This window comes from Nomia melanderi, chromosome 10 (genome assembly GCF_051020985.1).
Source record: "Nomia melanderi isolate GNS246 chromosome 10, iyNomMela1, whole genome shotgun sequence".
NCBI lineage: Eukaryota > Metazoa > Arthropoda > Insecta > Hymenoptera > Halictidae > Nomia > Nomia melanderi.
The window spans coordinates 8796487-8812457 of NC_135008.1; the positions used below are offsets into that span (position 1 = coordinate 8796487).

Sequence of the window (15971 nt, forward strand, 5' to 3'; positions counted from 1 at the left end):
AATGGCCTGCAGCGCGAAGAAATCGCCGTTAACAATGCGCGTTACATCGATTACATTAACAATCGCTTTTCTTCGGGCCGGCCGCGACGGAAACGTTCCACCGTGCTGAAAAAGCGGAAGAATTTCGTGTGGGCAGCTCTCTCTCTCTCCGTCTTTGCACCTCTCCGTCTCTTGTGCACGCGTCATCGGTATTCCGAGGTTCCGCGGCTACGACTTCGATATTAGATCGTTAACTAACAAGGCTGGACTTGTGAACAGTCCGATGATTTTAAATGAAACTTTGTAGGGTTTCAGTAGAATCGAGAATATTAATGAGAAGGGTTTAGCTGACAACGCTTGTTTAAGGGATGAACCGATCCTCTAAAGTTTGATCGTCGGTTAGGGAATTTATAAGAAGGAAATAATTGAATAAAAAGTGAAGGATCGAATTCCAGATGGTATTGGTAATAGACTGATCAAATATTCATTGAATTTTTATTTCAAAATTACCTTCGTTTATTCTGGTTCTTAGTTATTATTAATACAATACGAGTCTTCGGCATTTATTCACATTGCAATTAATGTCACTGTAACTTCCCTAAGAATGTCTGTATTTCACTTCGAAGGAGTGGATTTGTAAATTTATGTCTATTAGTTCTCAGTCCCCCTCGAATGTAGGGAGTCCCTAACGTCTTCGCCTATTTTCTACTCGACAAGCATTAAGAAAAAGGTTTTAAATTACTAGACCGTGGTCCTGCATTTGAAACGTTACCTTCAATTCTATTCGAATAATATGGATGACATTCTAATGCTATTCCCAGCGCCCTTTCCCTTTCGTCGGCTGCGACACGAGCCGATTAATGTTCCAACTGTTTCAGAGTAGGCGCGTCCTCAGTGGAGGCAGAACGCATTTTATTTGTCTTTTCATTCCGCTGCTTCTCGCGGGGACACTGAACGCATCTTACATCATACCACGAGTGGACGGTCGCATCCATATGTACGCATAACCGTAGGACGACATCCCAAACGTGGTATTCCGTGGCATCGTTACCCTGACGAACGCTGTTCGCGCACCGGGCGATCTAATCTGGCCTTCGTTTAGTGCATCTTAACGAATTATAGGGGAAGGATATTCCTCCCTTTGTCTACGCTGGAATAAATTTGTCGATGTAAATCATCCTAGAGTTGTTTTATTGTCCACGAATGGACCGGGACGCGATTCTCGGAACGAGAATCGCAGTGACTAGAAATTTCGTAAGCATCGTTGCCCTTGGAAGTGTGCAAAGCATCTCGGGTGTTTTCAGGCACATCAATGATCCTACATGTTTCTGTACAATGCTTCGATAGGCCTTTCCCATTTATAACGATGATACAGATAAATTGGAAAACGGTGAGGAATACTTTACTTAACTCCTTTAAAGGAGTTTTTATCCTGATTCTTCCTAAATTTTCCCAACTCAATTTGTTCATTAATCTTTTGTATGAATAGAATGATCTATTGTTCAATTAGAAATGAAACTTCCGTACATTCAGGCAAGGAGACTTTCAAAATCAAATATTATAGTTGACCTATGATCACCTTGCAGTCGGTAGTATCAAATTATTCTCCTTCACTTCCATTATTCACTTATACCATTCATTTTCATACCGAAGAAAGACGTTTAAACGACTAGATAAATTCTATTTCTCTTGTCACAGCAAAACGACCATAATCGTTCTAGAAGTTCAGTCGCAGACACTGGTAAAGGGTAGCTAGTCGAGCAAAGGACCGAGGGAAAGAAGGTGGACAGCTCCCGACGTTTTCCCCGGTAGCCGTGGAGGTTTGAAAAGGTAAGGCAGCTAATGGTCCGGTGATAGTGGCAGATGTCACATGCTCGACCGTGTTGCCCGATGTTTTTCAAACGAACGTCCCGCCGCCAACGCAAGCGGGACGGGCTTTCTTACCCCGACGTTCAAGTCTCCAGCGTGCTACTAACGATCCCGCGGACATTAGGCCGCCTAAGTGTCCCGGGGAGAACCGAGCAGAAGAAATTTCAAGCTTGTGCAATTCGCGTGCCCGAACGAATGTCTGGATATCGCCCGCGGTGTTTCGTATTATATGTGTAACGAGTCCGCGGAGCAATTGGAACGTGGTGTGTCGAGGAGAACGAGGAAATTGCGTTCCGAGTATTCAGTCGACGAGGAGCTAGACGATGACAAAAGGAATTGAATGAAAAACTCAATGGGCAAAGTTAAAATTGTCGAATTAAGAGATCTATAAGTATGCAGGTAGAGATCATTCGAAGAATTTGAGAAATATGAAACATCTAATTTGATTCTATGCTCCGATAAACACATTGCGAGTTTACTGGTTTCTATCAGTATCACTAGATGACCACTAGACATGAGCAGTTCCGAAATAAAATGTCAAATTCCTAATCAACCTAACAACGCAAAAGCCAATTCAACGAAGTACAGTCGAGCCTTCTGCATTCGCCCTGCACATTGAATGTACCGTTAATTTGCAAGTCCGATACACTTCTATGGGAGGCTATCGAATTACCAACCGGATCGCCGCGAAATCGGAGTAAGGTCGGTCAAGTGCTAATTCAGATCGCGACTGATCGCGTTTTTCGTTCGCGCGGCGTCAAGATGATCAAGAGTGATCGTTCGACGTGTCCATTGGGACAAAAACCGACACATCTGGTCACGTAGTGTTCGCGACAGGGTACAAATGGTTCTGCGGATCTGTTTGCGTTCGGCGGGCAGAATTTATGGGGCAAACGTGCGTACGCGAGAGTCTAGCCGGCGAGTCTCGCGTTTTCGTGGAAGAAACACGAGGCACCACGTGAACGGATGGTTGGCCCTTTATAAATCTTTTGGCTGCAAAGCCAGCCCCGGTATGCCGGCCTTTTTACCGAAAACGCGCGCGACCGGCCGCGTTTCAGAGGCGGCGGCGGCGCAAACGCCGCGTCACAGGCCGACGTCGACGAGGATACTACCGGCCTGTGTTGCACGAGAGAAGAATGTACGCAAGAAATGTTAAGGCGTGTCGATCTACCGGGCCGGAGAGACTGTGTCTCGACTGTCGACGCCGTCTCTGCCAGAAACTTTCGCCATTACCGCGCGAACGCGCTGCGGCTGCGGGATGGAGCGATTAAAACACTCTTGCAGTCATAGTTTAACTCAAATTGTCGAAGAACTTCGGAAATGTTTCAACAATCTTCCACGATTGTGACGTGAATTGATGAATTAGGAGAGTAAGCAGAAGAAATAATAATTTGAAAATATTCAGTGTTGCACGACTTTGGACGATGATGGATAGTTTTGGAGTCAGTGAATATAGATATGTAAATGGTTATACGAAGATGTACAGCGATTTTGGTTGAAGCTTCATGAATTCTAGAATCTATAGAACACCTGAGAAAACAAGGGTTCTGGAACATTCCATCGATATTCTACAAAAATACTGGTCAACGGAGTCCCGAACATATTCAAATTATTCCGAAATTGTTATCGATGTATATATACTATACTCCACGTTTTCACGATGAAAATATAAACAAACTTCCACTGTCCCTAGTACCGTATGATCCCGTAGCGTAAACGCTAGGCGTCAAAAACACGGCGCAGCCGAGTGGCCGGGAAAAATCACTCACCGATTCCGAAGCGATCATTGGGCCGACGAAATATCCAAGGCGAGGCATTCGACACGTCGCACGTACGAAACTTCAAGGAAACGAACGTTCACTTTCAAAACAAGCCGCTGTGTCTCCGGTGTATCGCGTGCACCACACTCGGCACATTCGGGGAGACAGCCAGGGCGGGCAGCCTCCTATCGCACTTTCACGTTAAACCGCGTTCCACGGTGAAAAGCTGCTGGGGTGTCCACGTGGTTCCCGCGAGAGAAATCGAAATTTCACCGTGACCGTTCTCTCGGCGGCGTCCTTCGGTCTGCTTCCGGATTAAGGATCGCTTAACCAGAGATTCCCGGAGAGGACGAATCATCCGTAAGCTGGCACCGATGAAGGAACACGCAGCGGACGGTCTCCAGACGGTCGCGTCCGCGAGATCAACTGATCAGGCACGGTGCCACGCGAGAGAGATCGAGTTCACGGGGCCGATAAGAGGTGCTGCACGTAGACGTGCGCGCGCGCGCGCGTCTCGCCCGTTATCACTGACGAACACGTTGACGTCGCAGCGTTCCGCGTCCGGCTGGCATCGCTTCCACGAACCCGTACCCGGCCGTCTCGAGTTCCCGATGCGTACCAGAGAAACGGATTCCTTTGTCGTTCCCTCGGACACATAAAATCCGAAAGTTTATCGTTCACCGGTCGTTCTCCAACCTGTTCCCCTACGACAACAACAATAACAACAACAACAACACGCTTCGGGGGACGAGTCCTCTAAAAGTGGATCGTCTTTCTGTTCCAAATATTCTCCTGAAGAATCGCTTCACGAAGCTGCTTCCTCCACCCACGATGTCCGAAACGTTCGACGGCGCTCTTAAATCGAAGAAGGTCGAACTGGCAGGTTCCAACGTTTTTCACGGATCACACGCGATTCCACGGCTGCATCGGAAGGACGACAAGGAGTATCCGCGCACGCGTCCGGCAACCGATACACACAACGAGAAAGGAAGAGAGGCGGCTTTCACGAGAAATTCCTTGCCGATCTTTCGAGGCCTCCTCTTCGGTCCGCGCGTCTCACCTTGCGGAGAGCGAGTCTCCAGGTCGGCCATGCAACGGCGCACAGGTCCACGCTGGGCACCACTCTTTCTCTCTCTCCTCACCTCTCGCGCACCTTTGGGCCTCTCCCTTTCCACCTTCTGCCACCACCACCGGTCGACCGCTCTCGGGCACCTCCACCACCACCACCACCACCACCACCACCACCACCGTCGACAGCGTCACTACCACCACGGCCGGAGCCGCCACCACCGGAGCAGCGCCTCTCCACCTTCTCCTTCGCCGCGCCGTCAGACTTCCTCGCCTCTCTCTCTTTGCCACCCCTCTCGCGGCTCACCTGAAGACAACTCCTCTAGCTTCCTCTCTTTCCCTTTTCCCTCTTATCCCCATCTCACTTCTTCTCCCCACCAGACCGCGCGCAGGAGCCTCTCTTCAACGTGGCTGCTCTCTCGCCTTCCCTCTTTCCTCGGCGAACCTATTGCTCTTCGTCCTTCTCCATGGATCACTCGGTTTCTCTACTTTACTCCTCTCTAGCCAGGTAGAGCGGAGAACCTACTAGTAGGTAGATCTTCGCGCGGGGTGAAAGGGGCACGGGTCTTTGTCGCTGCGAGGAACGGCTTCCACCGATGCGTCCGCGCGCAACGCAGTGGTCCAGGGCATCTACGCACCTGAGGGTTGCGACCCGCTGCATCTGGACGATGCACATGTGTTCTGCGGATGCGCTAGGGGTGCATCGGAACCATCCATGCGTTGGTATGGATTTTCGGGGAAGTTTTTGCTTTTTCCGGGTCCATTGTTGGGTGCTTCTGAGTTTATGCTTGCACCTTCGGTTTTCTGATTCTGCGGATGGTGTATAATATCTTGATTTTCTAAATAATATTTTTTCTAATTTAGCACTACCAAGTACCAAAATTGACGCACTTCATGATTTTTATTTTTCAAGTATATAAATTGTGAAGACGCTGTCGCGAGAAATTGTAAAGCGAATTTGTGTATTTGTATAGTCATAAGCACGAAACCCTTAAAATCTCGAGAAACGATTCTAGTTTCTATAAAAAATTATAAATAAGTTCTAGTATTAAGAAATTTGTAGTTCACTGTTCCGACGTAAACACAATATTCTTTGTCATATATTCCTAAAAGAGAAATTATTTTCACTATACCGAAACCCGACAAACAAATGAAATCTCCCCAAGCGTAACTTCCAACGCCGTAATTTACTTAATAAACCATATCCTTAATTTTTCGATTTCCTATTATTGACTCCCAGTAACAACGAATTACCGTGTTCGATTCGAGAACATAACAGGTCTCGTCTCTCGAGACAACTCGGAACGCATTTGCACGGAACGAGTCTCATTGTTTGTTTATATAATCAGCGTGAAAACGTTCGCTCGTGCTATACCTAATCGAGCGGCGAGCCGCGCCGGTAAGAATGCCGTGCGGCCGTTACGTAAAAGCCGTCTTATCCAGGCGTGAAAACACATCGTGTGCACTTCGTTTCCGAGAAGAATCCAGCGTTCGCAACGGTTCCGCGGAAGCCGTCGTTTTCAAAGTCGCGACCGCGCGATGGTTCGCTTTTTCCGCGAACCGCGCGCGCACGGGGACCGCTTTACCATAAATATGTAATAACGCAACGACCGTCTCGACGAAGAAACCCGGCGAGATCCTTCGAGCCGAGGCTGTGCCTCGCAGCGAGAGAACGCTCTACACACTGGTAAATAGCGGGGAAAAAAAAAGCCGGACGTACCGCGGCAACTAAAGGTCGCACTGAAATACCAGGCCGACGCGAAAATAACGGGGATTCCTTTAAACATACCGAATGTTGAACATAAATGCCCGTGGTTCCGGGTACTCATTGCTAGAGACGCAACCGATGGTTCTGACATTTGCCTCGCCGATTATGGCGTTCTAAACGACACACCTGGACATTTCTAATGATTTTCGATAGTTTTTAGAGCAGAGTTTTCATAAATCGGTATCACTTTTTGAAGACGAGTTGATAATTGTTGGTTTTAGTGTTCAATTTGGACTGGAATAAAATGTAGGGTTGATTAGATGAGTCATCTACTTATTATTTTGTTGTTGAATGAAATGGGAACCCTGTGTTCAATAAAGTTTGAGTCTTGTGCTGAGTGTACTCTATTGGAAATATAACATTCAATTACGTGTAATTAGTAGAAGAGAATTATGTAAGGAATAAGAAACTAGAATACTTTTTGTTTATTTCTACAAAAATCTGTGAAGATGTTAAGGTTAAAGAGGAAATGCAATGACTGCATCAAAATAAGAAAAAGTATATTTTTTAATCTTATGGACTATTTTGAATCGATGGAATGCTTGAAATTCTATGGGAGCTTCTGCAGTGCCAAGCACATCTTCCCATAGACGTTCAAAAAGGCGTGGGGGGATGATTTTAGCTTTCGGCAGGTGCCTGTCGATGCTCCGTTTCGATCCAATGCGAAGCCCTTGGACCCCTGTGAAACCACGGCGGACCCACCCTTGACATTTTTCACTCGAACACTAACGCGTTATTGTTCTCTTCGAGTGGTTCGGCTATTTCTACGGCATTATTCGGCGTCGGTGGCTTCGCCCCCACAAAAAGAGTCCCCGCGGAGAGGCAGCCACGGTAACAAGCGCAACAACCCCGAACAATGCCCTGCGAAATTTCGGAACACCCTTATCCTGATCCCATTTGTTATTGTTCGGGACTCGCTTCATCGCAGGAATTGTCTTTTCAGGATGCTCTTGACTTCGAAGAAACGCAGCGCGATATTAGATAAAATTCAGCTTATTACAAAAAAGTAGTTATCATAAAATAGATCAGTTCCCTCGTACAATTTGCTACCAATGGGAATAATACTAACATTGTTTCAATTGGTAGTCATTTGTAAAGACTAACGATTCCTTCGAGATCTTATTATTACACTACTTTTCAAATTCTAGGTACTCCGAAAACAGTTCAAACAAATAAATACAAATATCTTCTACAATCATAACTAAATGTACCAGAACTTAAAGTCAAATGTAAATTATCAAAAATCTATGAAACTTCGATTCGTAGTATCATTTTAGTGAAATTACGATTAATGATTCATTAATAGTGATTAGTTTGTCGAAGAAAAAGATACACGCACGCGAAGAGAGAATCGTCGATCTTTGTGTCCCCGCAACATCGCTTATCAGAGTGTTGCTAATTATCGGCCGCACAGATCGTTCCGCGGCGGTAATGGCGATCGCACGAGTTCGCCAAGAATCAACAGGTGGTTTTATGCGCGCGTGGGCCTAAATTTAGCCGCGACATAACCACTCTCCTACTCCCTTTCTTCGACTTCCCCTTCCGTCGTCGAATTTGTCTCTTTCTGCGGTCCGCCCTTCGGCTTCGAACGACTCCGGCCCTCTTAGTTCCCCTCTCTCAACCCCTTCCCCCTTCACCCTCGAATATTTCTCGTTTCCGCGCGGAAGCCGGATGGTCCCAAGAACTAAAGGATACTTTCAAACTGTGCATCCACTTCAAAACAGCTTCGAAAAGTCTCAATTTTAGTATTACTCCAAGTCTTCTTTAAATATTCTCATTAAATTGTTTATTTTCGTGATATTTTCATATTTTTCAATATTTATGTGAAATCAAGTGATAATGTGATCACTGTTGAAGAATTTGATGACGTTTTAAAATAGTCTCTCTTAATGCAGTATCCACTTCTGAAAACTTATTTTCAAATAGACACCTGAGGCTACTACGACTAAATCTGAAGCTAATTCTACTAGGTATCGCTTATAGGTTCCAAGGTTTCATAGCAATTTGGTAGTAAGCATTCGTAAAGTAACACACTGCTTCTTTAGAAGCAGAACTTGTTGAAGTTACTTTCAAATGAACCGAATTTCGGAACATGTTTAACAGCAGTTCGCGCAGTATCTACGAAATGGACATGTACCTTAAAATACACAACAACGGAATCACGAGTCCGTCGTTCTGCAACATCGATCTCGCGTTGAGATGCACGGCGAGAGTAATTAAGTGGAAAGTTTCGCCCGAGGGAAGTGGGACGAACGGACGAATGTGCGCGCGCACGCGCGCTCGCGTTCGGGCGACAATAATCGCGAACCAATTAGGCATGCAGGAATTCCATTCAGCCTGCGTTGATGTAAGAAATGTAAAATCCCCGTTGACTGAATAATTATTCGGTCCGGCCGATTGAAACGCGTTAAGTGTACTTTTATGCGGAGAGCGTGTTTTACGAGTTTCCTGTGCATGTCGGTTTCAAGCATACGGAATATTATTATTAATAAATCAGTGACGCAAGTAGGTCCCTCGAGACTACCTGTAGTGCAGCTGTTCAGGAGCGATTTTTTTGTGTTCGTGCGATATTAGTGTATTTGTCTTTTTCTGTAGGGAATTAAAATGGTTACAAAATGAAGTAAAAATTACTTTGAGTCTTGATTGAAGAATCAATTGATGTTTCCTTGATAATTGTTGGAGTTGTAACAGAGAAGAACAATGTTTATATTCATCGATCCTTTTGCTCGTTGAACACTGTCTAAAATCATTTCACTTCGAATATCAACTCAATTTCTCTATAGATACAGAACATATCTTTCGAAACCTACCAAACTGAAAATCTTAGAATCTATCGAAATGTCCAAATAATCACAACTCATTAAACCTTCATTTTCTACTCTCCCTTCACGGTCTACTTCGAGACTTGTTTGAACGCAACAAAACAACTCAATAATAACTCAATATAACGAAACCTTTCGTAACGAAAGACCTACGCAAGCGGAAGGCTAACAAATACAATCAATGGTAGAAAATTCCACAAAATTCCATGTGTATCCATATCAGAACAATACTTCCCCTAATAATACTGATCCTGCCTCAATATAGCAAGAAAAAGAGTTAACTTATTCTTTAGCAACGACGATCTTCAGGTTACGCAACCAGCAGGTTAATGAGGATAGTTGGACGTTGGAAAGTCCCTCGGAATTCCATACGTGTCCGTATCAGGACAATAATTCCGATAATAAGGAGGACGATGACGGTCATAAGGAAGCGCGAGATCAATCTATATGGCGGCTGGCGGGACGTCAAGCGGGACAGGGGCCAAGCTCGTATCTCGCGCTTCGACGCGCGATTTACAGCTGCCGTGTTGCTTTATTCGCCAACCTGTTTCTCTCTCTTCGGCGGATGCGCTTCTTCGGCCGCGGCCGCAGGAACGCTGAACTCGCATTCCTGCTGCAACGCCGCCGCAGCCGCGAATCAGATAAAAGTGGCACTGGAAAGTATACGCCGCGGCCTCCGCCGGGGACTTTGAAGAATCGGCGGGGACGCGGGTGCGTTATGGTCGGTCGAGATTTTCGATACGATAGTCTTGGAAGTTCCTTCGGGTGAAGACTCTTCTGGGGATAGAAACATGAATGATTTTTCAGTATGATGGTTGCCTAACGATTTTTCGTATTATACGAGGAATATGGCGATAATTTGGAACAGTTGAATTCCTGTAAACTTGTTCCGGATAATCCTGGCGAAGTTTGTTTGGATTAGAAAGTTAGCGTTGATGAGTACGCAGTATTATATTAGCAATAAGAATTTCGTAGAAGCTATTCTATAAATTTCTGAGTGCTGTAAGAAATTGGTCCCATCGCGAAAGCAGTAGAAATGTAATAATGTAATTTGCAACGTGTATAGTATTATACGAAGGTTCTTCTTTCATGTAGAACAAATGTAACAGTGAACATTCAAAATTATATAACTCGCATAGAATGTATACTGAAAGAATAAATAACTTTGGTCTAAGTTTAAAATGAAAACTGAAAATTGAATTATTTTCACGATCTAATTGTAAGTTTAACTAACAAGTTGTATGAAAGTGATTAAACGTGTCTTCTCATTACAACGAATAATGAGACAACGTATAAAAAGACAGTTCATTACGGAAGAAGTTGAAGGGAAAGCGGAGAGCGCTTAAATAGTGGCGGAGCACCCTTGAACCATCTTTCATCGTGAGCTTCTCATCTGTTCGGCCAGCTCTCCCCGCGAGACTCCGGTTCCGAGTATACCACGGGGCATAGAGCGTTGACTATAATGCTGGCCAGAAGAGAATACCGGTTCGGAAAGCGCAGTGGCGCCGCTACTCGAGGAATTCGCGTTTGGAAAAAAATCGCGCGGGTCGACGGGATTTGAATAAAGCTCCTCGGCGTCGTGAAGCTCGCCCGTCGACCCGGTCCGCGACGCGTTCCTCGGATTCCGGACATCGGGCGGCCACACGGATTTTTGCTCGGATTCATGTTCGCCTACATCGCTGCATCTCTTCCGGAATTGTCAGTATTCGTTTTCTCGGCCAAGAGAAACCTACGTCGAGTCGTTACTTTTGACGTTTCGCAGAAAACTGACCGTTCGCTCTTTACCCTACTGTCGTGATAATTTTATGATGACAATTTTATCGTGGACGTCTTCCTTTACGATTATTGTTTCGTGATCAGACAAATGGTAGATTCGCTCAACGGTACTGTCTATGAGCGCTACGGTTTAACGAAGCTGAATTACCGAATCGATGGTTCTTAAGATGTTCTTTTTATTATAGTAAACTATATCTAATCATAGTGATAATTGGAATTTTTGAAAATGATAGGAAAAGGTGGACCGAAGATTTTCCTTCGTCAGTCTAAAACGTTGAAATCTGATTCATTGTCACTATTTCCAAAATTAGTACCGAAGAATCTCTTCAATAAAGACATTAAAACAGAAAGCATCGAAAAGAAATTTCAAATCTCCCAAAAACCCAACAAGCTAATTCAAACAATCAATAAATCTCTTCAACTCCAGTAATCCCAAAAAATCTATCCCTTACAACCTATTCACTTACGATGCCAGCAGAATAAAGTATCAGGATATTAAAAAAAGCGTAAATGTCGTAGATCAGAGGAGGTTCGATGCGTAAAATCGTTAATCTCGAGTAATTCGAGGGTTCACGGGTTCGCCGGTGAAGCTGCCAGCGAAAGATTCCCGCGATCGACGTGGCCAGAGTTTACGGTCAAAGATTGAGCGGCCAGTGCGAGCGCGCGCGCGCACGCGGGCCGGTTCCAGGAACTCGTTAATAATAATCCACGGTGAAATTATTTATTTAGTCCATTTGCACGTTCCGTGGTCTGTCTCGGTACACGAGGCCCGCCGGTAATGAATCGTTCGTATACGCCGGTGAGTTACAGCGAGGCTCACGGGGCCACGGAACCGAATATACCTGGGCCGGGGCTACAGGCCCGTGCAAAAGATGCGCCGCGAGGATAACACCGTCGAGAGAGCCTATCGTCCTTTTATTTTTCGCCGTCCCGCTCGTTCCAACTCTCCTTCCCCGCCTGTCCGTGATCGTTCTCTCTCTTTCTCTCAGTCTCTCTGTCTTTGCTGAGCCAGGGCGAACTCGCCTTCTTGTTCTTCCTCTCCTGTCTATACACCCTTTGTCCGGGGCCACGCATTTTACTTTCGCGCGCTAGCGTCTGCGGCTATTGTTCGCCGCGTAGAAAATCGAACAGCCGTCTACTCGCCTCTGCGTGAATGCGACTCGGTAAAAAATCACGAGGAATCTTCGGTTCCTGGAAACAACCCTTGTTCACGAGGAGAGGGAGCTTTTTCTCTTTGTCTTGTTCACCGCAGGCCGAGGGATGCGTGGGGTTAATGAACCCTTTTATTGGAGAATTTTCTGTTGGCTCGTTGGGTTTTTGGGAGCGAAGAATTTGACTTAATTGATTGTACTGTGAATAATTGTTTAGATTAGGAAGAGAAGAGAAGATGCGGATTAATGAATTTTAAGTGCCACTCGGAGTTTTGTTATTACTATGTATCATTTTTGTAGAAAGCAGTTGCTATCTTTACTTTTCATGGTGCTGACTATCCTTTGCGCTTAGTTTAAGATTATAACAGACTTAAAGCAACTTTTCTTTTGCTGGTATAGACCTACGTTTCATTTTGAATCTTGTTACTAAAAATCAACCCACGAATCATCCATTTGAAAACTTCATTGCTGCAACTACTCTTCAAGGCGTACGTATGAATAGTACGGTAGGTTTCACCGAAAAGCCTCAGTCTTCGTGGAAGCGATTAACAGCCGACACGGGTGAGGAACAACCCGCAGAGAGCGAAGGGTAAGAAAGGGAAGCTTTTCGTTAAGCTGATCAAGAAGAAGCCTCGCGGCGAATCCTCCGCCGCTTGTCCCGAGCCGCGCGCCTCCCACGAGTCGTCCCACGGTCGCCAATATTTGCGGAAACGGAAAGGATCGGTAAACACGAGGGAGACCCGCCTCGACTCTCCGTGAGTCTCGAGCGGCGAGTCGAAAAGGCAGAGAGAAGGAGAGAGTGGAAGAGAGAAGAGAACGCTCGAACAACGGGTCGACGGAACGCAGCGGCTCGGATCGACGCCGGAACGAGCACCGCGATGCTTCATTAGCTCGGTGAGGTTTTAATTGCACGGCTCTCAGTACCTGCCCGCCATATTTGTTCCGACGATTTGTTCCGTGCGCATTTTTAACAGTACGAACAGATCGAGCGGAGTAACTCGTATTTTCTTCTGCAAACTGTAAGCGCGCTTTTATCGTGATTTCGATTGAGTTCCATTGCGGCAACATTAACAATAATATTTTATTGTTCCCTCGTGGAACTGCAGTTTTGTTTACGTTGATTATCGGTCCTCCTTCTTGCGCGTTGCTGCTTTAATCGTTCCCGTTTATAATTGCAGTACAATCGGTTTGTTTGGCTCGCCCTTGATCCTAACTTATTCTTTGTTTTATACTTCGCCGATTGTTAGTGGCCACCTATTCACCTTTACTGATTGCCTATCTTCTACTTACAATTTCACCATTCTATTTCCTTCACTGCAACACCCAACAAAACGTACAATCATATCCAGACAAAATGAAAGTAATAACAAATCATTTGATACTTCTCAAACAAGGAGCAAAACACATACTAAATTTCAATTTTCCATCTCAATACATCCCTTATTCAATCCCTCATTCAACCCCTTCAAAAAATAAAAACAATCACTCGTTACATCTACCAGATCAACAAATTTCTCGTAGATCTCAACACCGAGGCACCGGAACAATCGAAACAACCGAAAGAACCGTGAGATTCTCAACTCAATCGAAACTATTCTCCGATGATGTTGTAAGCTGACATTCGATCCTCTGGTTCCCAGCGACTCTAGTGACTAATCGAGTTCGAGAGGACACAGGACAGAGGAATTAGGAATGTGGCCGCGGGTGCGCGCAAGAAGCGCGCGACTACTTTCAATTACGACGGGGGAATCGACATTCCCGGCGCTACAGCGATATCGTCTCGCGCGAGGGATTAAAAATTGCGCCGACGCTGTAAAAGCCCCGGCCCGATGATAGCTGGCATTCCTTTGGAAGCCGTGCAGCGCCGTAAACCCGGCAAAAAGCCGGGTGACGGCACGCACCGACGCGAGAGACGCAGCTTCGCGACTTTAACTAGCCCTTCCTCCCCCCCTACGGCCGGACGCTTCGTTAACACGTGTCAATAAACATTCTACGTTATTGGGCGCTGATAAAGCGATTCCTTGGCGGCGAACGGCGCGCACCGGTTTTTCGAAGCTTTTTCGGAAACCTTAATTGCGCTACGGCCGGCTTTCAACGTCACGGACGCGGCGCAGGATTTTCGAACGGTATTACGTATAATTCAGCTTGATCCCCTTCGAGCGCCGGGATTAGAGAGATTTATTCCCGAGGAGGGGGATTTTATCGAGATAAGAATAATATGAACGACGGCGTTCGGTTTGATTGCATTTTTTGGAGTGTTTCCATCGAATTGATGGTTCGAGGATGACGTGAAATTTTTTCACTATAAATGCTAGTTGAGGAATGTTATAAATGGCGACATGTAAGGAAACATTTTCTGCCGTCGATTTAAGCGTGTTTAGTGTAAATCGGTCCACGGATATTGATGTTCGAGCGAATTGTTGTTTCCAAGCAGCAAATCGCGATGTAAATGCGATATTGGAAAAGACAAATTGCACCGATTCGTCGAGGAGGGTGTCGGAGAGAGCAATAACGATTTGCAAATAACGACAGCGTAATTGAACTGGACCTTGTCGAATAATAACGAAACGTATACGAATATTATCGATATACGATGCTGCTTTTCTTTTTCCTGTCATTTTTTTTCTTTTTGACCTTTTTATGTACGGTCGCTGCGAACCGCCTCCGGATCCACTCCCCAGGTTCTTCGATCGCGTTTCGTTTCTTTTTTCCACCGATTCGGCCAATTTCTTGACACATGTTCGGCCGTGCAACGCTGAATCACGGGGAGCAGCTTTTTATGGGAAAGCCGCTTTGCGCGGTTTAAAAGTCAGCGAGCTAGCTACTTTCACCCGGTCCGCGACGAAAAACAGCCGATCCCCGGGATTTTTTTGGGAATTAACCGGAGCAAAAGTCAGCATACGTCTCGGGATTACGACGTGCGGTGAGTAAAGTCCGCGCTGGGATCAAAACATTAGCCTTTCTTCTGGGGCCCGGGGCTGGACGAGGGAAGAGGAGGCAGGAGATGGGCCGCGCAAGAACCGAATCGCCGAATAACAAGTTGGTACACCTGCCATCCGAACCAGGAATTCGTGTAATTTTTTACCCAGCACCGCCGCCGCGGTCGCCGTATCTTCGCTCGTCTATTAAATCCATCACTCGCCTCATCTGCTTAACCTTTTACCCGCCATTGTTCCGTACACGGGCTCCAAATTGTTCTTTTTAGTAATCGGAATATCTTCTTTGAATCTGTCAACCGGGTTGATCGAAAGACGCTGGCGGATACAAGTGTTTACCGCAAGTTTCGAGGGTAGAATTTTGGAGTTTCTCGAATTATAAACTTAGAGTTTTGGAGTTTCTCGAATTTCAAATACGGTACTTTGGAATGTCCCGAGTTTCAAATTCGGAGTTGTGGAATTTTTCAAATTTCAAATTCTGAAATTCAACATTTCTGAAGTTTCAAATCTGGATTTTCGAGATACCTCGAGTTTCAACTTCAGAATTTTAGAATTTGTCCCTGCATTTTAAACTCCAAATTCCAGATTTCAAATGAAAGTGTAACTTCGATGACTTACACAATTGTCACGATAGTACAACGAAAAATCATCCCCGCAATCCGAACTCGCTACCATAAGCGAACGAGGTAACTAAAAAGTCTACTAGTTCCGCTCCCGTTTCCAACCCGAAGCGCTAAAAGCCCCCATCGCGTCCACCCCCGATCCAACGGTATCCATTTAAATCGAACTGACTTCCCCCATTGCCGGTATGTAAACCCTCCCCGTCCGTCCCTCGTCGTCAC

The 15971-nt window shown here is 45.7% G+C and overlaps 1 protein-coding gene across 3 annotated transcripts in view; it reads right to left on the reverse strand.

Annotated features, from left to right (window-relative positions):
• Egfr (epidermal growth factor receptor) overlaps positions 1-15971 on the reverse strand; it is a 215935-nt gene that overhangs the window by 82958 nt on the left and 117006 nt on the right. The window contains exon 1 of one of the 3 annotated variants that reach the window (XM_076371643.1): positions 3618-4782. The exons of the other annotated variants lie outside the window; for them this stretch is intronic. The gene's annotated coding sequence lies outside the window, so the exon portion shown is untranslated. Of the gene's footprint in view, positions 1-3617; positions 4783-15971 lie in introns of those variants that run through there. 3 annotated transcript variants of the gene reach the window in all.